This window comes from Trachypithecus francoisi, unplaced genomic scaffold, assembly GCF_009764315.1.
Source record: "Trachypithecus francoisi isolate TF-2019V2 unplaced genomic scaffold, Tfra_2.0 Lachesis_group13, whole genome shotgun sequence".
In the NCBI taxonomy this organism is placed as follows: domain Eukaryota; kingdom Metazoa; phylum Chordata; class Mammalia; order Primates; family Cercopithecidae; genus Trachypithecus; species Trachypithecus francoisi.
Window position 1 is genome coordinate 91,741,570 of NW_022681458.1, and position 27,278 is coordinate 91,768,847.

Consider the following 27,278-nt stretch of genomic DNA (forward strand, 5'->3'; position numbering starts at 1 on the left):
GCCTGCTGGAATGGAAATCAGAATAGGATGTATCCCTAATGGGATAATGGAACAGTGCTACTGTGCTTTAATTTCCGAATTTTAGTAGGATTTAGGCAGCTGTGATTAACCTGACAAATCAAGGAGAGGATAGTGCGAAGGGATCCAAACAGCTGAGCCAACCTGGCACTCCTTCCTCCTGCATCCTTGAGGGCCTCATCAGACAAGACTCTTGGTATAGATTCTCTGTCAGGCTTCCAAGGCTAGGTCCCCACGGTGCTGAATGCTGAAGTCAGGGCCAAGATTCTCTTGGCTGTAGTTTTCTCGTGTGCCCATGAAGGCTGTCTCTAATCCTATTTTGGAATGGGATGCAGTCAGGAAGATCTCATTGAGAGATAATCAGCCAGCAGTTATCACACCCAAGGTGGTCTTTGGATTATGAGACATTTATATATTTAACAAATATTTATTGAACACACACAGGACTTGAGATACAGGACTAGGTATTGTGATTAGAGAGGCACACACAACCTTGGACTCAGGAAGATTAAAGGAAGGACTAACGCATTACCTGGAACGCTGAACTGCAAGGGACTCCTTTATATGTTAGTGTAAAAAGGAAATGTTTCAGTTTGCATCTTGGGCTGCCCTGGACTGTGAAAATCCCCCTCCTCAGGGAGCTGATTGTGTCTGTGAGTGAGCTGATGAGCACCGAGCCTGGTTAGCATCATTGGTTACGAGGGTAGATGAGGCTCGTAAGCCTTAGCGCAACCTTTTGGAACCAGCTGCAGCCAAATCCCAAATCTCAGGGTGCGAGTGCCAGATCTATTTGGGACAGCCTGGTTGGGAGTCTTTTAGTTGCCAATTTAAGGTTAAAATAATACTCTTTATGTTTCAACTTCTGCCAGGCTGAGTCCTTTGTGGCTTATTTTGCATTGTTTAAGCACATGGAGAAATGAGCTCAGGTGGTCAAAAGAATTCTAATGAAGTTGAGTTTCTACTTCAATTGTTTTGTATCTGAGACTCTCCCCTAAAGAGAGGAACTGTTTTCCCTGGGTCCTGCCAGCTCTTTTAGTGTAAAAGTGAGAAAGTCCATCCCGTGGCTTTCTACTCTGAGAAACAAAAGATTTGATGCTCATTGAGATTGATCTTAGGCACAGGCCGTGGGATGATGGAATAGAGCCTTCCTTTTACAGTAGAAATTTCTGAGCAAGAATTTTGGGGACTTCGATGAAGGTCCAGGCAGTTCGTGGGCGGAGTATGAATATGCAGTGCTATAGGTGATGAAACTCAGTTTCTTGGCATTTATAAGCAACAGCTAACCCTCCTCTAGTGCTTATCTCTCAAGCACAGTTCTAAGTTTGTACATATATTTGAAATCTATGACAAATTCTATAAGTTTGACACTGTTATCATCATGCTCATATTCAGGTGGAAAGACTAAGGTGCAGAAGCTAAGCGCCTGCCTGAGTTTCCTACAGGTAAGTGGAAAAGAGGGGGCCAACCCCAGAGCTTGAGCCTTTTGCTGCTATGCCACACTGGGTTTGAAGGGTAGTTTTCTTGAGAGTGGAGAGACACAGTGATTGGACAGTGACGCTCTGCTGCCATAGGCCAGGAATTCTGTTTCATTATGACCCAGGCACATCACCTTGTGGTTTCTTTATGCAGAGATCAGCTTCCATGATGTAGCGGGAGAAGAAATGGACATAAGAGGAACAAGGTCCAGTGTGTCATCCCTCTTCTTACTCTGATCCTTCTCACATTCATCTCTAAGTTTCTTGAGGTTAGTGGTGATGTCTTATTCAGTGTCATAACCTTTTATTAGACAGGCGATACCTTAGCACGCAATGTGTAAGGGAATGACTGAAACACTCTTCGTGGAGTTCTGGCTACCTGTGGGTGGGCCTGTGGGCTGCTTTAGGAATATTTGATGAAAATACTTTTATTTGCAGATGTGTTCACAAATCTCTAGCACTTTGGGCATCACTGGTGCTAGCATATTTCATGCTAATGATTTGGTGGGATTTGCAGCTCTTTCTAAAGAAAGAAAGGATGCTTGCCTACTTCATTTAGGAAGCAGTCTGGTGATCTTGTGTCCAGGTTGAAGACTCCCAGAACAGTCTTGATGTCCTTTATTGTAGTGAGAGCTGAGGTCTGACAGGGTGAAATATCCAACTGTAGCAGTAGAGCATACATTGGTAAATGAAATCTCTCTGCTCTCTTTCCTAATTGAATGCCAGTTTTAGTGGGAGAGGGGCGGTCACATATCCACCTAAAAATGATCACCCTTCTGAACAACTAGCAGTGGTCATTTTTCATGGTGCCAGCCAGAGAGATTTGAATTGAGGATTTCATGGCAAGCTTTTGAGTTTCAGATATAAGTACGCTTCCTCCTTATTTTATTACTCTTTCCTTCTGAAATAATGATTGGAGTCTGGGGATGCTGCAACCGTTTTGTTACAGTGAGGCAACAGTCAAGTAACCAAATCCAACATTCACCAGAAGGCAGAGAAGAATGCAAGAGTCTGGGTCCTTGACCACACATTTGAAAAGCTGAAGTAGCTCTGGAGGGTTTCAATTCAGATTTCTTTTTATGTGGAAAAATAAACATTTAGGTCAGAGCTTCTGTAAATCAAGTTTTTTGTTAGTTATAGATGAATGTAATTCTTACTGATCTAGATTGGCATCTTTAGTCCTTGAAATCAGTAAAATGTTGAAGACTGAAGTAGAAGCTGGCAATAATCATTATACAATGTGTGGAAATAACCAGCCAAAGTAGCACATTTAAGAGACCTATTGCAAACATGTGTTTTTAGCGAGAGAATAGCACGTTTCCAAATAATTGCACCAGGAAGGCTTTAATCTAACGCACAAGTAGTATACACTAAGTTTTTGAGAATTATGACATGAAATAAAGATGTCTCATAGTTGACTGACTGATGAAGAATATTTAATCTGGAGAGTAAAACATTTGTGAATCCACCATTGTTCAGGGGAGGATGGACTTTAGTTTTAAACACCAATATGAGTTATGCAGACAAAAATACACATAAATGGATAAAAATACAATTTATCTAGTTCCTTCCAGTTGTGGGCTTGGGATCAGCAGCATAGCCTCACTTGGGAATTTGTAGAAATGCAAATTATTTTGTCCTATTACAGACCGACTGACTTGGAAATGCTAGGAGTTGTATTTTAACAAGCTCTCTAGGTGATTTTGATGCGAGTTAAAGATTGAGAATCATTGCTTTAGATTCATTTTCATGCTTTAGATTAATTTCCGTATGTTAGACTAACCAAGACTGTTGCCCCCCATCCACCAAATTCTAGGGTGGCACACATCTTCCTGATTTGTAACTTGGCCTCCTGGTGATCACCTCCAGAGGGAATATCCTGTGATGGTAAATTAAGAAGTTGGCATTCTGCATTTCGAATCAATGTCGTGTAAGATGTAGTCCCTTCCTACCCAGGGCCCTAGGTGAACCACTCATATCATGTTCCTAAATTTAAGTTAATTCTTTTACCAAGGGGAGCCTCATTCTGAAGCATTAGACCTCTCTTTATTCATCTTTCCTACAATAAGAGCATTCCAAATCATAATAAAGTTTAGTTTTTTTTTTAATTTGAAAAGACTTTCCAAAGCTAAAAAAATCAGATTTGCCACCAATAATCCACAATGTAAACAATCCAGCATCAGCTAATTAGCTATTTTTTTTCTTTGACACAGAATCTTGCTTTCTTGCCCAGGCTAGAGTACAGTGGCACGAACTCAGCTCACTACAACCTCTGCCTCCCGGGTTCAAGTGATTCTCCTTCCTCAGCCTCCTGAGTAGCTGGGATTACAGGTGTGCGCTTCCATGCCTGACTAATTTTTGTATTTTTAGTAGAGATGGCGTTTCACCATGTTGGCCAGGCTGGTCTTGAACTCCTGACCTCAAGTGATCCCCCCACCTCAGCCTTCTAGAGTGCTGGGATCACAGGCATAGCCACCATGCCTGGCTAGCTAATCAGCTATTGACAGTACGTAGATAAGACGGAGAATATGGCAAATATATTTTTCTGGCTAGCTAAGATGATTTGCTGGTTTAAACACTTTAGAATAAAATTTAGCTGTACAACTAAACTCAACATACATTAATAAAAAGGTTAATAATATATAGGGGGCTTTGTTTACCTGTTTATACTAAAAGCTATCAAAATTAATGACTTATTTTTTTCCTCATAAAATCTCTTGAAGATGAAATATATTTACCTCTAAGTCTGATTTGATTTATTCTGGCAGAGAATGTCCTGAATCTTCCCTGCTTTATGACTACATTGTAATTCTTGTCCCTGAAGACGAAAGCAGGTGAATGCAAGAGAAGAATTTGAGGGCTGGGCACAGTGGTTCACGGTGGTTCATCCCAGCACTTTGGGAGGTCGAGGCGGGTGGATCACCTGAGGTCAGGAGTTCGAGACCAGCCTGGCCAACATGGTGAAACCCCTGTCTCCACTAATAATATAAAAATTAGCCGGGTATGGTGGCATGCTCCTGTAATCCCAGCTACTCGGAAGGCTGAGGCAGGAGAATCGCTTGAACCCTGGCGGGGCAGAGGTTGCAGTGAGCCGAGCTTGCACCACTGCACTCCAATCTGGGCGACAGAGGGAGACTCCATTTCAAAAGAAAAAAAAGAAGAATTTGAGGATGGTACAGCTTCCATTAGAAAAGAACTAATGCTTGAGTGGGAAATATGTTCAGTAGAGGTTGGGCCACCTTTTGTTTAAGACGTTTGACTTTCATAAGTAAAATTAATTTCTGATTTTATCATTTTTTTTTTCTGGTGTATGTTTTTACCAGAAAACAGATGCATATATGTTAGTGTGGTGAGATGTGTGGAAATAATAGGACTCAGCTAAAAATAGAGAGTAGTGAATGCTAATTAAATATACAATGAACCCTTATTGTAACATGATCTGCTGTAACAATGTATTTAAAAGAGCACAAGTCCACCTGGATCTGTTTAACAGTGATGTCGCTACCGATACATTAGTAAACTCTGTTTTAAAAAGTCACAACACAGAGATAAAGAATAAAACAGTGATTACCAGGAGCGGGAGAGAGAGAGAGATACAGGTCAGAGGACACAAGGGATGAACAAGTCTAGAGATCTAATATACAACATGAGGACTGTACTGAATAATATCGTACTGTACTTGGGATTTTTGCCAAAAGAAGAGATTTTAGGTGCTTTTGCCACAAAGAAAAAATTGATAACTATGTGTGATGATGGACATGTTAAATTTGCTTGGCTATAGTGACTTTTCACTGTCCATATATACAGTTATGTGCTGCATAACCATGTTTCAGGTAACCATGGACTACATACACAAAGTAGGCCTCATAAGATTATGGGCCAGGTGCGGTGGCTCACACCTGTAATCCTAGCACTTGGGGAGGCGGAGGTGGGCAGATCACAAGGTCAAGAGATTGAGACCACCCTGGTCAGCATGGTGAAACCCCGTCTCTACTGAAAATACAAAAATTAGCTGGGCTTGGTGGTACACACCTGTAGTCCCAGCTACTCAGGAGGCTGAGGCAGGAGAATCGTTTGAACCTGGGAGGCGGAGGTTGCAGTGAGCCAAGATCGCTCCACTGCACTCCAGCCTGGCAACAGAGTGAGACTGTCTAAAAAAAAAAAAAGATTACAATAGAGCAGAAAAATTCCTATCACCTAGTGAAGTCTTGTCCATGGTAATATTGTAGAGCAACAATTACTTATGTGCTTGTGCTGTAAACAAGCTGGTGTAAACAAACCTACCGTGCTGCCAGTTGTACAAACGTAGAACACGTATAATCATGTACATACAGAATACTTGATAATGACAATAAATGACGATGTCACTGATGTATGTATTAACTACACTATACTTTTTATGTTAGAGTGTCCTTCTTCTAGTTATAAAAAAACAGTTAACTGTAACCAGCCTCCGTTCCATGCGTGTTATTGCCCCTGAAGACCTTCCAGTGGTAGTGGAAGATGCGGCAGTGGAAGACAATGATATTGATGATCCTGACCCTGAGTAGGCCTAGGGGTGTGCTTATGTCTTTGTTTTTAATAAGAAAGTTTAAAAAGTAAAAAAAGAATTGAAAATGTTAAAAACAGAAAAAAGCTCGTAGAATGAGGATATAAACAAGAAAATATTTTTGTACAGTCGTATAAAGTGTGTTTTAAGCTGTGTTATTACAAGAGTAAAAAATTTCAAAAAACTGTAACAGTTTATAAAGTAAAAAAGTTACAGTAAGCTAACGTTAATTTATTATTGAAGAAAAAATTTTAAAAAATAAATTTAGTGTAGCCTAAGTATACAGTGTGCATAAAGTCTATAGTAGTGGACAGTAATGTCCTAGGCCTTCTCATCACTCACCACTCACTCACTGACTCACCTATAGCAACCTCTGGTCTGCAAGCTCCATTCACGGTAAGTACCATATACAGGTGTACCAATTTTTATTTATGCCATTTTTTTACTGTACCTTTTCTGTGTTTGGATATGTTTAGATACCACATACTTACCACTGTGTTACAATTGTCTACAGTATTCAGTGCAGTAACATGCTGTACAGGTTTGTAGCTTAGGAGCAATAGGTTATGCCATATAGCTGGGTGTGTAATGGGCTGTACCATCTAAGTTTGGGTAAGCGCACTCTGTGGTGTTCACACAATGATGAAATTGCCTACCAACATGTTTCTCAGAACATACCCCTGTTGTTAGCGACACATAGCGGTGTGTATATCAAAACATATTATACACCTTAAATATGTAAAATACAATAAAACGTTCATTTTACCCTGTTTCTTGGGGTCTGGAATGCTATCATTTTATTGAGGATTCAAAGTGTTTATGCCAGATTGTAGTAGTCTATGTCCTAAAAGGCAGACTGATGTTCAGTAGGCAGGTGCCAGTAGGGACATGGATGCCCCTTCAATTCTCATCATTAAATATTTTAACTATCAACCTTGAATAAGCACAACTTTGAATAGCGTAGCTGGGAAAGCATGGCTAAGAAAAGAATAGTGTAGCTGGGAAAGCATGGCTGAGAGTAATTGCTCCAGCTTTTCCTGGGATCTGGAAATATTTTCACTGTTGGACATACCCAGATAGGACACAGCATTTAGATTCTATGCTGGGAGTCCGGATTATACAAAAAAGAAGGTTTGGGGTAGGGAGGAGAGAAAAGCATTAAGTGAGTGAAGGTAGACTAAAGATTCAATTTAGAAAATACTAGGGCAGAGTGAAGGGAAGCAGGCAGGGATGTTCATGGTACCAAGATAACTCCAATGGGCCATCTGATGGGCTCCGATTTTACCCATCTAGGCCAGATGTGCCACCTATATATATTCCCATTTTCATTTGTCTGTCTTTATTGCTATGCCTCCTATTTTATAGAGACCTTCTGTTGTTGGTGATAGAAGGTTTTAAATCTAGTAATGAAACCACCCAGCTGTAAAAGTGTTTATGCCATAGGATTCGGTTCCAGGCAGGTTGACTTTGGAGCTCAGGGGTAAAGGTATTTCTAGTCTACATCTTTTGTACTTAGGAAAATAAATACACCAAGGAGACAAGCCTGAGGCAGTGATTTACTCAACCTCTACAGACTTCTGCATAAAATGAAGACGCCTTAACTGGTTTGCCGGACAAGGAGGCTCCAATCCATATCAACCCTGGTGTTGCTCTTTGAGCTATCCTGAATTATGCTGATAGTGTTTCCTCTGGCATCTCTCATCATTTGAAAACCAAAGAATAGCCTAATATCTTATTTGCCAGAGTTCAATGAAAACACCACAGTTCTGTTTTTATCTTGTATAGAGCAAGATCAGCTTTTCGAGTGAAAAATTCAGATTCACAATACTAATGAAGTTATCCTGTGGGTTTCAAACTGTGATCGACAAGGCTTCTCAGGGATGGCATTAGGGAATAAGGGGAACCTCAATTTGGGAGTCTGGGGTGGGAGTTGGGACTTGCCCCTGTTTCCTCTGGAGAAACTCTGTCTCTATTTGCATTATAATTCAATCTCCAATATGATTTTGCTTGATGGCTGTTTTTATGCTAAAAATAAAGTGTGAAAATCTTGATGTGATGGCTATTTGCTTCACAAAAGGATTTCTAGGGCATGCAAAGTGATTCAAATAAAGGCTCCTGGAACCACTGCTTTCTCCAGATGCTTGGATATTTTTGTGGGTTCTGTCTTTGGTGGCTGGGCACTTCCTCTCACCATTCCCCTCCGAACCATTATTTTTTTCCTGAAAAGCTCTGCTCCATAGAGATCCACATAATTTAGCCAACTTGGGTCCTCTCTGCAAGGCGGACACACAAGTCTGTGACTTTGGATTCCCAAGGGTCCATGCACTTTATGAGTCTGTTGGCTCCCGGCACGTCAGAAGACTTGACAGAAGATGGAGAGCTCAAGTGAGATGCCCTCAGGCCCTAGCTTCCACCCTTCTGGGACATGCACACACACACGCACACGCGTAAACAATAAACATTAGCTCTGTTGGATCTTTACCAAATTTTCTCCCTGTTGAGTTTATCTCTCTTCAGCTCCCACTTTCTAACTTGTACACATGGCATTACAATGGTTGTTATTACTGCTACATATAGATTTAACTAAAGAGATTGATAAGTTTCTTTCTTCCTACAGGTCTGATACAGCTTGGATTTTGTCCAAATCTCATATAGAAATATAATCTCCAATGTTGGAGGTGGGGCCAGTTGGGAGGTGACTGGATCATGGGGGCTGATTTCTCATGAATGGTTTAGTACCTCCTCGTGATAGTGAGTAGGTTCTCGCGAGATCTGGTTGCTTAAAAGTGTGGGGGCACCTCCCGCCTCGCTCTCTTGCTTCTGCCACCACCATGTGAAACATCTGTTCCCGCTTTACCTTCTGTCATGATTGGAAGCTTCCAAATGATCCGGCTTTAGGTATTTCTTTATAGCAATGCAAAAATGGCCTAATGCAAGGACTTGTAAACGATTCCCTCTATAGATGACCTTGTAGATGCCATTTCTAAAGCTCTTACTCCTTCCCACTCTTACTTTGAAGCGTGTTGATCTCCAGGCCTTTTCTCAGAAAGAACTACTCCACTCCTGACTGCCTGCTGCCGTAGTGCCCTTGCAGTGGGCAGCTATGGTGTGATTCCTTAAATTCTGCTGTCTTCCCACTGCCTGGGGTTGTCCATTCTCCACATGTGAATTCTATGTGCCAGAAAGCACAGCTTCTGCTCTCCAGGAATTTGTCCTTGATTGTTATTTTATATCAGTGCCTCCTGATACTGCCGATACAGCCAACTGTCTGGAGAGCTTTTTACAAATACCAAGGCCTAGTCTCTCACTTCTAAGAGTTTTTATTTAACTGGAGGGGTGGGCCCAGGCCTCTATAGTTCGTAAAAGCTCCCCAGGTGATTCAAACATACATCCAGACCAGAGAATCACTGCCTTCTGCTTAGCAGGGCTTTTAGGTGATAGTCACCCAAGTCATGTCAGCTGAGGCCTCCCCAGGTCTGCAGCGCTGGATAGGAACATTCTCTAGGCGTTTCCCCCATTCTAGCAGTATCAGCATTACCTGGGAATTTGCTAAAAATACAGATTCCCCAGCCTGCTCCAGACCTACTAAAGGAGAAACTCTGGGGGTGGGGCCCAGCGATCTGTTTTAACAAGCACTCCATGTGATTCTGATGGAGGTTGCAGCTTAAGAACCACTGCTCAAACCCACCGTTTCCACGGCTTGATGATAATCAAGGCATCTCCTAGATTTCCATACATTCTCTGGATCTGTTCTCACTAAGTCCTCTGCTCCAGGTCCTTGTGGCTGACCGAGTGGCAGCACATTGACTTTGGTGGAAGTCTCTACACCCCTCCAAAGAATCCACTCACCCAGAAAGCCTTTATGGACATACGGACTTTACGAAGATATGTGGGGGAGTGGTGAGGAGGTGTTTGTATCACAAACCCGGAAGAAACAAGGTAACAAGGGTCTGTTAGAAATCCCTGTTCTCTCTTTTCGACTGTGGTATCCTTGGGTCTGTTCTTCTGAACCTTGCAACGTATGCCACTGGGCTTCTTCCCTTCTTGTGAGCTCCTTTGGATTTTCAGAAAATCATCCTTCTGTTGTGTTGATCTCTCATCAGTGTCTACTTGCCAACTTGCATTCAAATTGTTTTGAACAACTTTTGTTGAACAAAAGCTTGCCTTTTAATTGCATCTACCCTGTCAGACAGCAGTTATAGATCACCCTTTTTTGTCTTTTTTCTTTTTTTTGGCTGCTTAACCCAAAGCCAAGTGGACTAAGGCAGATTCAGTTCTCATAGGGACAGAAGGCATCAAATCTCATCACGGTGGCTTTCACTGTTTTTGACCTGCCACTTGATCCCATACGTTAACTGAATCAAGACCATGCTGAATAAAGGACGGGAAAACAATAGAAAGCCACCAGTTTGACTGTTTTCCTTTCTTAATTTTTCTTTTCTTATAGAACTGAGGTTTCTGGGGTGGGGGAAGGGGTCAGGCAGGCATAGCCTTTGTTTGTCAGCCTCCAAAATGATAAGCTTGGTCTAGTTCATTTCTAAGTGGGTGATAAGAGAAACACTGTACTTCAAAATTCACAAAGACGGAAAAATTATTTAAGGGAGTAGATCCTCTAAATGCCAAAGGACAACTTGAAATTTGTATTAGACTTCTCTAGAAATAAGAACCACTAATGAATAAATCAGCTTGGTAGTGATTTTAAATGTGTCCAAGATGAGGAAGTTTTTACTTTACTTGACAAGGAAATAAAGACAGTGAATAGATTATTCAATGGATTGCTGATGTGGTTCCACATCCATTCTGGCAGGTGCACCATGCTCAAATATACATGATAATAGTTTAAATGTAAATAAGGTTAATGAATTTTAATATTTCTCTGAATCTTGTATTCATACTTCCATTTGCATAGTGACTTATTTCTCAAGTCCCTTTGTAAATATTGTAATGAAATAAACATTAGAGGCGAGCACAAAGGAGCGCATACAATTAATTCAGCAGACGGCCCTCCATGAAGGCAAATTGGAATCATATCACAGGATCACAGACGTCAGGGATGGCCGAGTCACATAAGTAAACCAGCTGATCCTTCTTTTCTAGTGGGAAATGGTTCTGTTTAGGAGGTTTTCAAAAAAAATAGGTGGCTTTCACTTTGTGCGCCTCAAGTGACGAGGTTTCTGAATTTGCCTTTAATAGAATATTTGCTGTGCTCCGTCTGAAGCAACTGTGGTCCCAGGGATGTGGTGTAAGGGATGAAGAACAGAGGCACCTCAGGAATAAACTGTCAGAGGGAGAGGATGGTCCCATGCTAGGTGTACTCAGGCAGGCCCAGAGTTAATTGGAGGAGCACTTAGGAACAGAGAAAGACTCCCGTCTCTTAGCACAGTGCTTAATTTTTCTATTGCCAATTTTGAAAAAAGAAAACAAAGGTCACCTTCCCCTCCTCCACTATTGTTCTGGAAAATATAAGTCACATTGGTCTTAAATACTTGTTGATTAAAAGTGATGTTTAAGGTGGTTAAGGCTGATTATATGTTTCAAGCTTGTCTTTACCTCCAAACTATTATATCCGGCAACCATCCTTAAGGCTGTTGAACTTGCTGCTCTTCGTTGAATGCACTATGCTCTTCATACCTCTGAGCCTGTGCCTGTGCTATTGCAGCATCAGTGCTGGGGGTCACAGTGTGGAGCCCAGATGCTGGAATCAGGACTCCCATGTCCAAATCCTATGTGAAACACAAATATGAATAGTAGCCACCCCATGGGTTTGGTGACTGAGTTCAATGACTTACTACATGTGAAATGTTTGGGAGAATGATGGCATGGTCAAGTGCTTATAAGCTCTAGCTCTCTCACTAGCTCCTCTTCTTGAAATGCAATTTCACCTCCTCTATAAAACTCTTTGCCCCTTGGGTTCAACATGGTTACGCTTCTTCCCCAGCTTTCTAACTCAAGGGAGAATTAATTTCTTGTCCCTCTTACATTTTCCTGGCACATTTTACATATATCTGTATTGCATAGTATTTGTAAAAATATATTAAATTTAGTCCCTACATATTTTTCCTGTTCCCAAGAGGTAAATTCCTTAAGGACTGGACCATATTTAATTCATCAATGTATTATCCTTCAGCATCCAAAACAAGCCTTGGATATAGCAGATGCTTGATATTTGTTTGTTGGATTAAATATAAGCACTGTATAAGCATTCCATTTTTGAATAAGTCTGGCTGAACACTTATTGTGTGCCTAGTATTGCTCTGGATGTGCATATGGATAAAAAGAATGTTTCTTGCTCTCTGTTGACTGCCAAATTCAAATCATCTGTGAATGTAATTGTGCCTTAATAAAATGGGCAAGACCAGGGGAATGGAGCAGGAAGGGGTTCAGATTCTGCTTTTCATTTAGTACCTGAGGTCCACATTTGGGAGCTCTTTGGATGCCCATCCGTTTTTGAATAGCCTTTGCGTATCTGGGCCAATTCCCATATTATGAGTCTCAGTGTCCCTTGTGGCATAAGCATGGCATGCTAGGCTTTCAATAAGGCGTGCTTATGTGAGGCTTTGGTTTGAAAGGGCATGAGGAAACAGGTTTATGCTGACCTCTCTGGTTTGCATATGTAGGGGCCAAGGGAAAACTTCCTTATGCCCTCCAAAGATTTGCTGAAAATAAAACAAACAACAACAAAAGGCAGATTAATAGGGGAAAAGGCATACAAATCTATTAACATGCACAGGGAAAATAACAGCGTGATTACCCCACCACACAATGGGGTACAAAAGGGGTATACTCTTTTTTTTAAAGGAAAGGGAGATGGGGAAGTATGGATGACTTTAGGGGGATAGTAGATGATTTTTGGAGGGATTTCAATGGGCTTGAAACATATACAATGGCCTAGGACAAAGTCTCTTGGGCCCACAGAACAGATGGTGATTTGTGACAAAAATGTGTCCAGGTGTGTGGACAGGCTTCAGGCTTTCTTCCTGTCATATGAGTTCAGTTAATGAACACTCTGGGATGGGACCAGAAATAATTTTTCTTCTTTGGTGGGCCCAGACTTTAGGCAGATACGGGAACTTCAGAGAACAACTTTATCCTGTACTGTAGGGGAGACAGAGGACTGAGAGACAGGAGTGAGGCAGCGGGGAGGTCAGAGAGATCTTGAGGCTTCTTCCTCAGCTCAGCATGTCAGAGCACCATATTTTGGGTGTATTGGTTTCTGAGCCCCAACACATGGCTATGGAGGCAGCTGACTTGCAGGTGCAGTAGAGGTGGTAAGAAGAGGAGTGTTTGTACTGGAGGTGGTGTCAGGTACAGTGAAGTCAAGTCCTGGAATTTAATTCATGAAGATAGCATTACTAGCATCAGCATCCTCATTACTCTAGTTCTGTGGCATCATTTGGGGGCATTTTCCTGGAAACAGAACTTCTAGTCTCCCTATGATTGCTGTAAGTTACCAAATTATGCCCTGATAAATCTCCTTACCGCTTAAATTAGCCAAAGGAGAGTCTGCTGTTTTCCACCAAAAACCCTGAGGAATAGAGAAGCTGTTGAACTAACTTCTCTTGTCCAGAATTTTTAGGGGGTAGTGATGATAATAAAAACGTGGTTTGTTTGGAGATATGGACTTAAAATCAGTGCGAGAACTCGTTAGGGTCCTCCAGATGTGTGTGGCAATGGTTAACTACTAAAGGATGTTAAAAATCATGTTGTTCAGTTGTTTTCAGTGGCATATTTGAGGAAACTTAGTTTTCTTATTCCTAAAAGCTTGAACTATATGGTATGAAAGGTGCCTCCAAATGCAACCAAATAACACATTCTTTTCTCCCATCAGTGGAGGTTACACAGCAGGAGTGTGAGTTAGTCCTTTATTTGATAACTGTCTAGACCCTGAAAACAAATTGGCTACAGTCAGCAGAGGGAGCTAGAAGAATCAGGAAACTAGAAGGCTGAAATGAAATGAAGCAAGAGTTTCCAGGGGGAAAATTATCAAGCATAAGAGAAGGTCAGGAAGAGTTCAGTTAGGATTTTCTGAAGGAAAAAAAAAAAAAAGACTTGGAGAAAGTAAAGCGATCAGAAAATTGTTATAAGGGTAATAATAACATTAAAAATAGAGAAGAATTAAAAGATATGATTAACAGCTGTCACTCCTTCAATTGACAAAGCTGGTTAATTGCCCATGTAATCCTAGTGTATAATTTCCCACCTAGTATACTTCACTCATGAGAATCATAAATGAATTACATATGTTGCTTTTGTTAGGCTGCTGGGCCGTGAATCCGAGGGGTGGTTTTGACTTAGAAGGAATGACAATGGTAATAACTAGCCTTGTGTACACATATAAAAGAGTTTTTCTTGTTTACAGGTTGAAGGGCTTTTCGAGCTAAGACTGAAGACGGGGTTTATGATCTGTCTGTCTTCATTATATATATACGAAGCTGAGGCCCAGAGAGCTGAACTGACTTGCTCCATGACAGGCTTCCTGGGATCCTACATCGTGTGACATAAACATCAGGAATTTGTTATTAGACTCTTGCTTTATAAGAATTAACCAATCATCACACAAAAGTTCCCAGGTCTAAAAAATCCTCCTCCTTGAGCACATGTTCAGATTCTCTTTCCCATTTTATTTACTCAGTTGTCAACCACTCAGAGAAGGACAGTGGTACCATGCATTTTCCAATCAACACTGGACAGAGGAAAAGCCTAAACAACTTGCTGGGATGTGTTTCTTTATCTCCTCCTTTTTCTTTTGTCCTTCATTCCTTGATACTTGACAGATGTTAAATGCAAAGAACAGCAAGGTGAATGCAAAAGGCTTTTGCACTCTTAAATCTTGGGTACACCTGGATACTTCCTCAAAGTATTCTAGTCTTGCAAACACTGGGTGAAGGAAAGTTTTTCTTCTCTTGCATTTCAAATGCACGGTTTTTGTCAATCTACACTAGAAGACTTCTTCCCTTTACATGTCTTTAGGTTTGTAAGATTAAAAAAATTCTAGATGGGAAATGAATTTGTCAGATTCAGGCATTTGGCTGAGTCTTTGAGCTAGTGAGAAAAGCCTGTCTAATGCTACCTTTTAGCAGTTCCTATGCTGTTACAATCTATGGAACTAAAATTTCATTTCATTATATTCTAGGTTCTAGCAACTATCATGCTGTAATCCCATCACTGTCATTTGCCACCCATTTCTTTCTGTGGTTTATTTGAATTACTCTAGTGATTTTTTGAAAATCTTAAAGGAATAGGAAGCGTTATTAAAAAATGAAAACCGGGCCGGGCGCGGTGGCTCAAGCCTGTAATCCCAGCACTTTGGGAGGCCGAGACGGGCGGATCACGAGGTCAGGAGATCGAGACCATCCTGGCTAACACAGTGAAACCCCGTCTCTACTAAAAAATACAAAAAACTAGCCGGGCGAGGTGGCAGGCGCCTGTAGTCCCAGCTACTCGGGAGGCTGAGGCAGGAGAATGGCGTAAACCCGGGAGGCGGAGCTTGCAGTGAGCTGAGATCCGGCCACTGCACTCCAGCCTGGGCGGCAGAGCCAGACTCTGTCTCAAAAAAAAAAAAAAAGAAAACCGTTTTTCTTGGTTATTGCTCAAACTTTTTTTCTGGCTTTGCCTTTGATTTCAACTGTGGAAACTGAAGCTTATTTATTGGCATAATAAATGATCCTTGTTGTTACATTTCTCTGCTTTTCTATTTGGGTTTCTTTTATGACCTCCAAAAAAATTGAAATATTTTTCTTTGGGTGCTATAGCAGCAGAAAGTTCTTAGAAGAACTTAAGGTATAATTATTTACAAAAATACTTATGGAAATAAGTCTGCCATAAATGTGGGTAGAATAAAGGGGATGCTTGTTCTAATACGTTAGAATGATGCTAGTATTAAGTGGGACATCCACCTTCGGTGATCCCTCAAAGACACAACCAGCACAAGGAAGAGCAGATTTGATTGAGAATCTCTAAGGCTTGTTTATTTGATCCTCTGTACTTGTACTAGCCATTTTTTAAAGTGAACCTTTTGATAATTCCACAGTGTTCTCCTTTTCTGAATGGTGAATCTATTTCAAGCCATCAGGGTCCCTTCGCTGCCTTTTTAAAGCCCTTCTAAGAATATTTATATACTGCACTGTGAGCTTTGTATCAGTATTAGATAGTCAATAACAATTGATCTTTATCCTTCAAGGCTTTGGCATTTGCAGGTTGTAGTGATTTCTCTTGGCTCTCAGTGTCCATGATATATACGTTATCACAATTTTGAAAAGGTGTGAATTGAGGTTGGATTCAGGGTAGTAGGTGCCAGCTGAACATTTGCTTCCTGGTGAGCCTAGACAGCTGTCCATTTTCCATCACCTTTACATCAATATAGTTTTAAAGTTTTGTTGTGCTTTGCTAATTTTTATATCACATTAGGGGTGTGTGTGTGTGTATGTATGAAAATAGCCATTGAGGGAGAGGCTAAAACTTTAGTGATGTGAAGATCTGTCCAGGAAAGTTGGCTTATGATGAAAACATAATTTGGAAGAGAGCCAGGAGGTATCAAAAAAATTCTCAATTAAAAGTTGGAAATTTGTGAGTGTCTGGGAATATGTAAGTGCCAAAGGGCTAGTTTATATACATTTTGAAGAAATCCAGAAATTATACAAAATAAGAATAAAAAAGTGTTACATCCCTTGCAAAGTCCTCTGTGACTTACATGAAATACCTCTTAGCTTCATTCATGTTAAATCATTTACTTGCATTGATGGGCTTGTTAATTTGTTTATGTTGACTATAATAGATATTATAAAACTCAAGGTATTATGAATCATTTTATTTGAAACATAAACTTCATAACACACCAGACTTTATAAAGAAATTTCAGTTTGGATATGCAAATAGAAGTAGCTGTTACTTTATTCAGAAGGATGAATTAGCTTCAAATATTTTCATAATTTTACACTCCATTTTTAATTTTATTTTACTTTAAGTTCTGGGATACACATGCAGGACATTACACTCCATTTTTGAGAAATCTTTAGATTCATGCACACTACCAGTTTACAGTATACATGATATGCTTCACAGATTTGTTGGCTAAGTGGTTTAAGCACCCTGGAGGTGGAGACCCCTCTGAAAGCAGCTGTTCATCAGGTCTGGCAGCAAAAGAATTAGAAATGTCATGAGCCTTCCCTGGTCCTCTCTGGCCTGAAGAATGACTTCCAAAGCATCATGCTGGCCTGCCTTGATTCCAGGACAAGTGTGAATCAAAAACCTAAGTGGGAAGAGGGATTAAATGTTAACACTACAAAGTGCTGACTCAGTTGGCCTAGCAAAAAAAAAAAAATCTATTATACCACATATAATTTTCTCTACAACATAGATGTAGAAAATCCCTACTGTGAAATTCTATCCTTAGAACATGGACTTCACGGGATAACAGCTTGTCAGGAGTCAGGGTTGTGGTCAGCTTAGTACCTTGGTGGCTGATCTTAAATTAAGTAGATATATAGGTCAGCTAAAAGCTTACTGGCTCACAAACACATGTAGGGTATTTGCTATTGGGAAGAAAACAATAAATAAAAGGCAAGGGAAAAACATTTTTATAGATTTTTTTTTTTAAGCAAAAGAAGAAGCTTAAGTAAGCACCCTAGAAAATCCATGTTTTTTTTTTTTTTTTTAATTTGTTTGATCTGTGGTGTAAATTTAAGTTTAAAGTTCTCTTTGGCCATTTGTCTATGAAAAAGTTGAAAGTATTTTCATTATTTGTTGCTAAATCAAGCAGTTAGATAATAGACTCTGCCTTGTTATTGAGTTGAAAACCTTTAAAGTGTTATTTTTCGTGTGTGTCTCCTTAATTAGATCATAAGATCTTTGGTATCGTAGACTACATCTGACTATTTGAATCTTCATATTGTTTAATAAAGAGTTCTAACGAAATTTACACTTTAACAATTATGTGCTTTTCCTTAGAGTTCTTGCTAATGTATAAGATTATAGTCATGCTATTATTATGATGAAGTAGAAGGGCCAACGCAAATGCATAGGAGAAAAGAATTTCAGGAAATACCAAAATACTAAATCGATAGATGATAGAATTATGGGTGAATGTTTTTCTGTATTTTTCAATTTTATAATTTTTGGAACTATCCAGTAGTAGAAAAACGAATCTATTAAAATTAAAATATACTTCTGCTCCTGGCTATCATAGAAAGCCTATATCACGCTGGGCGTGGTGGCTCACGCCTATAGTCCCAGCACTTTGGGAGGCTGAGGTGGGTGGATCACTTGAGGTCAGGAGTTCAAGACCAGCCTGGCCAACATGGTGAAACCCTGTCTCCACTAAAAACACAAAAATTAGCTGGGCGTCGTGGCACATGCCTGTAATCCCAGCTACTCAGGAGGCTAAGGCAGGAGAATAACTTGAACTTGGAGGTGGAGTTTGCAGTGAGCCGAGATCATGCCACTGCACTCCAGCCTGGGCGACAGAGTGAGATTCTATCTCAAAAAAAAAAAAAAAAAAAAAAAAAGGCCTCTATCACATCAATGTTATCACCAAGAACAGATATAAATATATTATAACTATTTGAAGTCATCAGAAAGCAACCAAGGCAGCCAGGATTTCAAGAGTCAAGACAGAGAGAGGGGAAACACATTGAGGTGATCCTGAAAATTCTCTGCTACTTTCCTCTCTACATTTGCTGCTGATTTGTAAGCAGAAATGACAGGCTGGGTAAGAAGTAGTGGCTGAGTATTTTCAGCTTTCTCGTAAAGCTAGGGAGACAAAACGCAACAAACAACCGCCCAAAAATACCACAAAGAAAACTGGCTCAGAACCAATCAAGGAGGAGGAGCCATGGTGAACACCTGAGTTGAGACTTTTGAAAGACTAGACCTCAGGAAAAAGAGCAAACCAGAAATAGACCAGTCCTCTCAAAGGCTGAAACCCAGAATCAAAGCATCTCAGCTCCTACTTGGATCTGTCTTTTGTCTAACTGCCTTTGTGAAGAAAATTATTCTCTGGAGTAGGCTAGCATATCCTCTGTAATTTTTCATATACAAATATGGTAATTAGGAGCTAACTGGGATACAGCAAGATAGGACCATGTGATTCAAAACCAAAGGAAAAACAGAAACAAATCCATATGTGATCCAGATGTCAGGGCTATTAGACACAAACTCTAAAACAACAGCGATTAATAAGTAAAGGAACAGAGATAAGAGATAATTTCTATAAAAAAAAGTCACATTAAAAAAAGTTAGACTAGAAGTTTCTAAGTTCCCTTCTTGTTCTTAAAAAGCACATATTGTTATGGATGTTTTGTTCTTATTTGCCTTTTCGTTTGTATTCCTCATAGAGAGATGACACGGTGGCCTCATGCCTCTGTGATTCTCTACCGCCTCCTTTCTGATGAGCTCACTCATATCTGGAAGCTCATCTCACAGGAAAATTCTAGCTGTGTTGAAGAAGATATCCAAAACTCACTTCCTTTTTCCTCCCACCCCAGAAAAAGGAAGTGAGTTTTGGATATCTTCTTCAACACAGCTGGAATTACCTTTTGCCCCAGGTAATTTCCTATTCTGTGGGCTGAAGTTTGGCAAGGATATGTAAAACAAATTCTATTTTATAGCTTACTGACTTACTTTTTCATACTTGGGAATTCACTCTGCTCTTCAACAGATCAGACTCAGCTGGTAATTTTATTTCCAGCTCTGTTTCGGTCTCTCAACAATCTTGGACAGACATAACCAACCCATCAAGGCATGATTTCCCACTGTGTCCAGATGTAGATTTAGAATCTTTCTCCAGCATCACATTTAAGGCAGCTATTATCAAATGATTGGGGAGGCCACATAAGTTAAAATTTCTTTTTTATTCTTGAGACAGATATCTCGGAAAGTTCTTTTGGCTCCAGACTTCTATGGTTGTATCCCATAGTTGGTTTTAGTTGTTGTTCAGTACATCTGTGGGTGGGTTAGGAGCCTCAAGGATGAGTGGGCAGCAGGAAGCTGTGGTCTGAGTACCATTCTTGATGCATTTGTTTAACCCAAAATTGTGTCTGTACCATTACATTTTTCTGCCCTGAATGGTACATCTGATAAGATGGCCCTTGCTACAATGTGTGCCACTTGTCAAGTTAGTTGAAAGCCCTGATTTGGACTTTTAAAATCAAGTGCATTTTGTGGTATTGGACACAGCCAAATTCAATCTTCGTGTCCCTCAAAGTGGCACCTCGTCAACAGCACCAGACCCAGATTCGTCTCTGCTGTCTGCAGCTAGGCCCTGGTGCTCCCAACTGGTTTACACTGTATCCCTGGAGCAGTTCATCTGAGTGCTGCATTAGAAGTATGGCTACCTGGGCGTCTATTGTCAGGAATGGTTTCAAAAGACTAGAGAAGAGGAGTTAAAGGTTTTGATCCAACAGATAGACAAAAGTCTTTTTTCTTTTCCTCCTTGACTTCTTAAAAATTATGTTAAAGTACACATAACATAAAAATGTACCAACTTAGCCATTTTAAGTGAATAGATCAATAGTGTTAATTCATTTACATTATTATGCACCAATTTTCCAAAACTCCATTCATCTTGCAAAATGAAAACCCTATACCCGTTAAATAACAACTCCCTATTCTCCCCTCTCTCCAGCCCCTGACAACTGTGATTCTACTTTCTGTCTCTGTGATTTTGACTACTCTAAGCTTCTTGTCTAAGTGGAATCATACAGTATTTGTCTTTTTGTGACTGGCTTACTTCACTTAATGTCCTCAAGATTCATCCATGTTGTGCCATGTGCCAGAATTTCCTTCCTTTTTAATGTGGTTATTATTATTTTCTTTCAATAGTTCTTGGGTACAGGTGGATTTTGGGCATATGGATAAGTTTTTTAGTGGTGATTTCTGAGATTTTGGGGCTCCCATCACCCGAGTAGTGTAAACTGTACCCAATATGCACTCTTTTATCTCTTACCCCCTTCCACCACTTCCCTGTAAGTCCCCAAAGCCCATTATATCATTCTTATGCCGTTCTGTCTTCATAGCTTAGCTCCCACTTATAAGTGAGAACATACGATGCTTGGTTTTCAATTCCTGAGTTATTTCACTTAGAATACTGGTGTTCAGCTCCATCCAGGTTGCTGCAAAAGACATTATTTCCTTCCTTTTTATGGCTGACTAGTATTCAATGGTGTCGTACATATACCACATTTTCTTTATCCACTCATTGGTTGATGGGTTCTTAGGTTGATTCCGTATCTTTGCATTGTGAATTGTGCTGCTATAAATGTGTGAGAATGTGTCTTTTTCATATAATGACTTTTTTTTTCCTTTAGGTAGATACCCAGTAGCGGGATTGGTGGATTGAATTGTAGTTCTACTTTTAGTTCTACAAGGACTCTCCATACTGTTTTCCATAGTAGTTGTACTAATTTACATTCTCACTTCAGTGTAAAAGTGTTGTTCCCTTTTCACCACATCCATGCCAACATCTATTTTTTTTTGATTTTTTGATTATGATAATTCTTGCAGCAGTAAGGTGGTATTGTGGTTTTAATTTACATTTCCCTGATGATTAGTGATTTTGAGCATTTTTTCATGATTTTTGGATGTTTGTATATCTTCTTGCAGGAAATGTCTAGAATTTCCTTCCTTTTTAAGGCTGATTTTTGTTTTTCTCTTCATCTGTCATTGGACACTTGGGTGGTTTCCACCTTTTGGCTATTGTGTATAACGCTGCTCTGAACATGGGTATACAAATATCTTGTTGAGACCTTTCAATTCTTTTTCGTATGCACACAGAAGTGGAATTGCCAGATCATGTAGTGATTCTATTTTTAATTTTTTGAGGAACCACCATACAGTTTTTTATAGTGGCTAAATATAGCACCATTTATATTCCCACCAATAGTGCACAAGGGTTCCAGTTTCTCCACAACCTTGCCAACACTTGTTATTTTCTGCTTTTTTTTTTTTTTTTTTGTGTGTGTGTGTGTGTAGTAGTCATCCTAATGGGTGTGAGATGGTGACAAAAGGCTTTTTGTTGAATTCATGTCTTCTTCTGTTAAATTAATATCTTATTGCATTTTAAAATTATTTTTCTGCAATTGTTTATGACAAATATGTAAGGTGGGCAGCAGATATAGCCAACCTCACTGAGCTGTTGCTAGTTACCAGACTTTAAAACCTCCAGTTCAAATAGTTTATTCTTGAAAATTTCATATCACTCATCTACTATGTAAAAACTGGCTAAGGAATCAAGGACTTGAGGCTTAAGATGATGTTTCTATTTTTACTCAAGTTAGAGCCTTGATGAATTGGTAAATTGTGGCTGGCGAATGGATTGGGGTCACAGTAGAATCATTAAGCCATGTCAAATTAACTTGATTATATTTAAGCAGATGAGAACTGTAATATATACTTCCTGACTGTTTCAGAGGATACATGTTTCTGCAACTATGAGACTAGAACTTCTTCCAGCCTGAAAACACACTTCATATTCTGAATAAATTAAAAAGCACATCAACAAGGTTGAATGATCACCATGTTGCAAGACAGACAAAATTTCTTGTGTAAAATCATGGGTCTTTTGAATTTTAAAGATTGTAGACATCTTAAAAGGAATATAAAAAACCCAGCACCGAGTTCTATTTGTTTTAGGACTATTTTAGAATTCCAAAAAGTTTTTTTAATGCAAAAATCTGTCATTATCTGTAAAATATTTTTAGCTATTTCTGGAGCTGTAGATTGGCTATATTTTAGAGAGATGAGTCAGGAGGAGGAGAACTGGCTTACCACAGCTGGGTGTGTAATCAGGGCTATTTTCCACTTCCAGGCAGCAGGAGGAGGTTTTGCAGGTGTATACAACGTGCTTTTACCTGCTTTCACCCCGGTTGGGAGTGGCATCCCTTAACTGCCTCCCAAGGCTATGATCTACAATCCTTCTTTCCAAACAGCATGTTCTATGGTTGGCCTCAGACTTTGATGGTTTTAAGACTTTGTTCAAGGCTGGAAAGCCACTACAGTCTATCCAGGGGAATTCCAACTCCTAGAGGCTGTGTTTTTGAGCAATTTTCTGAAGAAAGTGCAGAGTTTTAAAAATGTGAACATAAAGAAAGACATTATGTAACAGCCTACAGGCTAAGATGAAAATTACAAATCTTCTTTTTCCTTATTCCCAGTTTGATTTGGAAAGGGACTTCAATATAGGTTTTTAAAAGATCTTTGCATTATGGAACATTTCAAATGTATACAAGCAGACAGTGTAGCATAATGAACATCCATGCCCCTACCACCCAGAGTCAACAGCTGTCAACATCTGCCATTCTTCTTTCATCGACACCTCCTTCCATTCCCTTCCCCCAGCTTGGTAACCTCAACAAACGCATACAATGGGCATAGGTTTTAAAATGACATTGTTTAATGAAATATTGATGATCACTGTTATGGTTGGAGAGAGAAGGTTTGATCTACATTTTATTTTGACATTGGTATCTAAAACCATGTGAAAACAAACTTAATGTGTTATCAGTTGAGATTTAAAGCAAATAAATTAACCTCAAACTAGCATCTAGTCCTTTATTTATTCAATAAATACTTAGTGAAAGCCTATGTTCTAAGCAGTCTTCTAGGCTCTTGGAAGAGAGTAGTGAACAAAACCAACAGAAATTCTTGCCTTAATGGAGCTTATATCTTGATGAGAGAAAGAGAGAGTGAATTTGAAGCTCCAATATTAGATAGGGGCATCAGAGGGGGTGTAATGGGAAGATGCTCTCTGAGCAGGAGGTGAGGGAGGAAGCCTTGTAGGAGCATGAAGACTGGTACTATTCTGGTCAGAAGGAACAGCAACTGCAAGGGCCCAGGGATGGGATGGGGCCTAGTTTACACTAAGAACAGCAAGGAGGCTGCAATGGCAGAAAGGAGGGAATGAGGGAGATGGAATTAAGAGAGGAAGTCTGAGAGGTAAGAGGAGGACTGGTAGCTTGTTTAGAGACATCTTGAGGACTTGGGTTTTCTCAGGGAAGCAGAGCATCAGCAGGAGCTGTAGTTGGGCAACAGAATGAAGTTGAGCAAAGCTTTGGTCTGATTAAGCCAAATAGGACCTCAAAGACAAGACTGAGTATAGTTTTCACACAAGCTGAATCTCCTGAAGCAATTTGAAAACCACCAATATTTTGTTCCCCGAATCTAATAGAAATGCTGATATCCTGGACATACTTATTTTTCCAAGATGTTTTATTCAAGTTTCCAGTCCAATTAGACTGTTTCTAATATCCTCCTCCTTTCTTTTTTTAAACAAGGTCTGCCAGACAGAACTTCCAATGAACGACGAGGTTTCCTTAGACAAACCTAATTCCCAATTCTGCCACTTATTGATGGGTAATATTTGCCTTGAGTCTTGGGTACGGCATTGATAATTAAGTTATGTAGCATGTCAGTTTTCTCACAGAGCCATGAGAAATTATCTGTGGCTCTGAATGACTATATAAGTTACTTGAATGCATTATGCTATACATTTATATGGTGCCATATTTATTGCGCCACTACTGTCTTACAGACAAAATTGTTTTGGGAGGTTTCAGGCAGACTTTAAATGTCTGTATAATCAGCTTTATTTTATCACTACCTTTTCTAAAAAAATTAGATTTGAAAAAATAGTTGCCTTGCTTCTGGTCAAATCCCAGTGTAAAGTGATTATTGATTCCTTTAGCTGGGTATGCGGTGGTTTGATATTGCCTTGGGGCTAATGCATTTCTTTATAGGGGTGGCAGGGTATGTTTATTATAGTACGTGAGGTCTCACAAAGAGGGATATGGGAGGGACTCATTATGAGTTATAATTTTTAATTATTCACACTCAAGATAAAATTCCATTCAAGCTGGTATAAATGGGGAGTCATAGTGTATGATGTAATTGAAAAGACAGAGGATTGGATATCAGTGTATGAAAATCAGTTGGCTATCAAAAAGTAGAGACAAAGAGACAAATGTATTCTTGGGTAGCTTGCATAGAACTTGCTTAGCAGGATTTATATGTTTACTTTAAAAATAGTTTTTTGTTTATTTACCTAAAAATATTGATTAACTACCTATTCTGAAGCCATAGCTGTGTTGTGTGCTGGAAGAGACAAAGGAATTTATAAGATATGCTTCTTGCCTATAAAATGATCTTAAGACAATACAAGACACCTTTCATGGACTCATCAAATATTTTTTGAGCATCCACATTGTCAGCCTCTGAGTGAAGAGGTATAAAATATTCCTTTACAGAAAATATCCATTTGTTTTTCCTTTGTATCAACTGTCTGCTTGCTCAGAGAGGTTATACCCCAAATGACAAGTAAGCACTGTGACTTCTGGCATTCTAGTGGCTGAATTACAGAATAATGCTTTTTAATAACACAGATAAGGGCTTTCTAGGTCAGCTGTACAAGAGCAAACAACAAACAAAGAGTCAACCAGATATCTCTGTCCTGGTTTTAAAATTAGTGTTTTTGAACAAATGAAATGACCCCAAACCAAAGGAAACTAATTATGGCCTGATATGGTCTGATAGAGGCTATATTTTGACAGCATAATATGGCCCCATAGGGCTTTTCAAAAGGAACAGGGAAAGGAGGATGGGTGGAATAAATAAAGAGGGATATGGCTTCCATTTGCCAAAGTTAAGCTTTTCTGTTTCAACCACTGCTTGGAATTTTCAGCTTTTAAAAATAGTCACTGACTTTGATGTTTAAATTGTGGCTAAGCTGGCCTTCTTTCACTAGAAAGAGATAAAATTTAGTTTTTCTTTCATCTATTCATATCCACACACCCCTTCTTAATCATTATTCAAAGAAATTGCTCATGTAACTCTTGGCTCTTGGCTGACCCACCGGCCTTACTAGTAAACAGTAAAGTGCTGTGAAACCGAGCTGCCTGCCCACCCTCAGGAGGGGGTTATAAAGATGGCCTCTTAGCCCACAGCACACATGTAACAGAGAGCCTTGCACAGCTCATGGTTTTAGTATTCATGAGTAGAGGAAAAAGAGAAAATGCATGTCACTGTGGATTTGCTGATAAACTGAGGAATGTGTGCAGCCTCCTTGTTTAATCCACACTGCCAAGTGAGCTTTGAATGCTAGCCTGCACTGAATAATGAAGATCCTTACATAGAGAGTCGTAGCAGACCCCTCATTAGAAGTAGGAAAACCCAATGACCGGATCAACATTTCAGTACTATATTTAGCTGGTGGGAGAGAGAAAATAATCACTTTGTCGCTCTACTTCCTCCTTTGGGTTTTGTCCTCATTTAACTTTTTATAGAGGGTTTTCGAGTTTATTTATGTAATGATAACATTTGTCAGATTATTATTCATTGCAAAAGTAATGTATATTCTTTAAAGACAAACGCAGAAAAGGAGAAATGTTACTCCACCGCTGAAAGGAAAACCAATGTGCACACATTTCATTTTTTGCTTAGGCATAGTTTTAGCTTATTAGTTTTTGGCCATAGTTTGATCATACTGTATTTTCACTCATCATAAACATTTTTATTTACCTGTGGCAAGAGTGTTCCACTTTAAATGGCTATATTCCTTTGGGAAATAATTTATTTAGTGGGTCTATTAGTGTGTTATTCTTGCCATTTGTTTGTTGTAAATTATTAATCCCTAAACAACATCTTTGTGCATAAAGCTGTTTCCCTTATTTGGAAGTGTTTCCTTAAGATAGATTTTCTAGAATTGGTTAGACTTTTTAGAACGGATCCAACAGGGATAAAAGTTTTAAACATTTCTTTTTTTTTTTGGCCTTTTTTTTTTTTCCTTTTTGTGGAGAACAGGGTCTTGCTATATTGCCCAGGCAGGTCTTAAACTCCTGGGCTCAAGCTATCCTCCTGCCTCTGCCTCTGTAAGAGCTGGGATTACAGGCATGAGTCATTGTGCCTCACAAAAGTTTTTGAACATTTCTAAGGTTGTTGGTGACAGTAATTTTCCACAAATAGTGTACCAATTTACACTCCCCTAGCACTATGAAAGTGGTCATTGGAAGTGTGACATTGAGGTAGGCGTCTGTCTCTGTTTTTGCTTAAAAAACCTTCAAAGAAAATGGAAGAATGGCTCTCTCTCTCTGTCTACTTTGTTATTAATTTTACTTTCTCCACTCCCACCACATTATTATCTGTTTTGCATTTAATACTCAGTGATCTTGGACTTATTTCTCCACAGCAGACCTATCCTTTGCCTCTGCTGTAGGCGCTTCGTATCATTACTGTTAGCCTTTACAATTAGT

General features: G+C 39.6%; 1 long non-coding RNA gene across 1 annotated transcript; it reads left to right on the forward strand.

Annotated features, from left to right (window-relative positions):
• The first annotated feature begins 1,385 nt into the window (after positions 1–1,385).
• Positions 1,386–15,356, forward strand: LOC117095012. Its single transcript, XR_004441774.1, has 4 exons — positions 1,386–1,460; positions 1,648–1,762; positions 9,817–9,981; positions 14,402–15,356. It is a non-coding gene; the product is annotated as an uncharacterized LOC117095012 (long non-coding RNA).
• Positions 15,357–27,278: the final 11,922 nt, after the last annotated feature.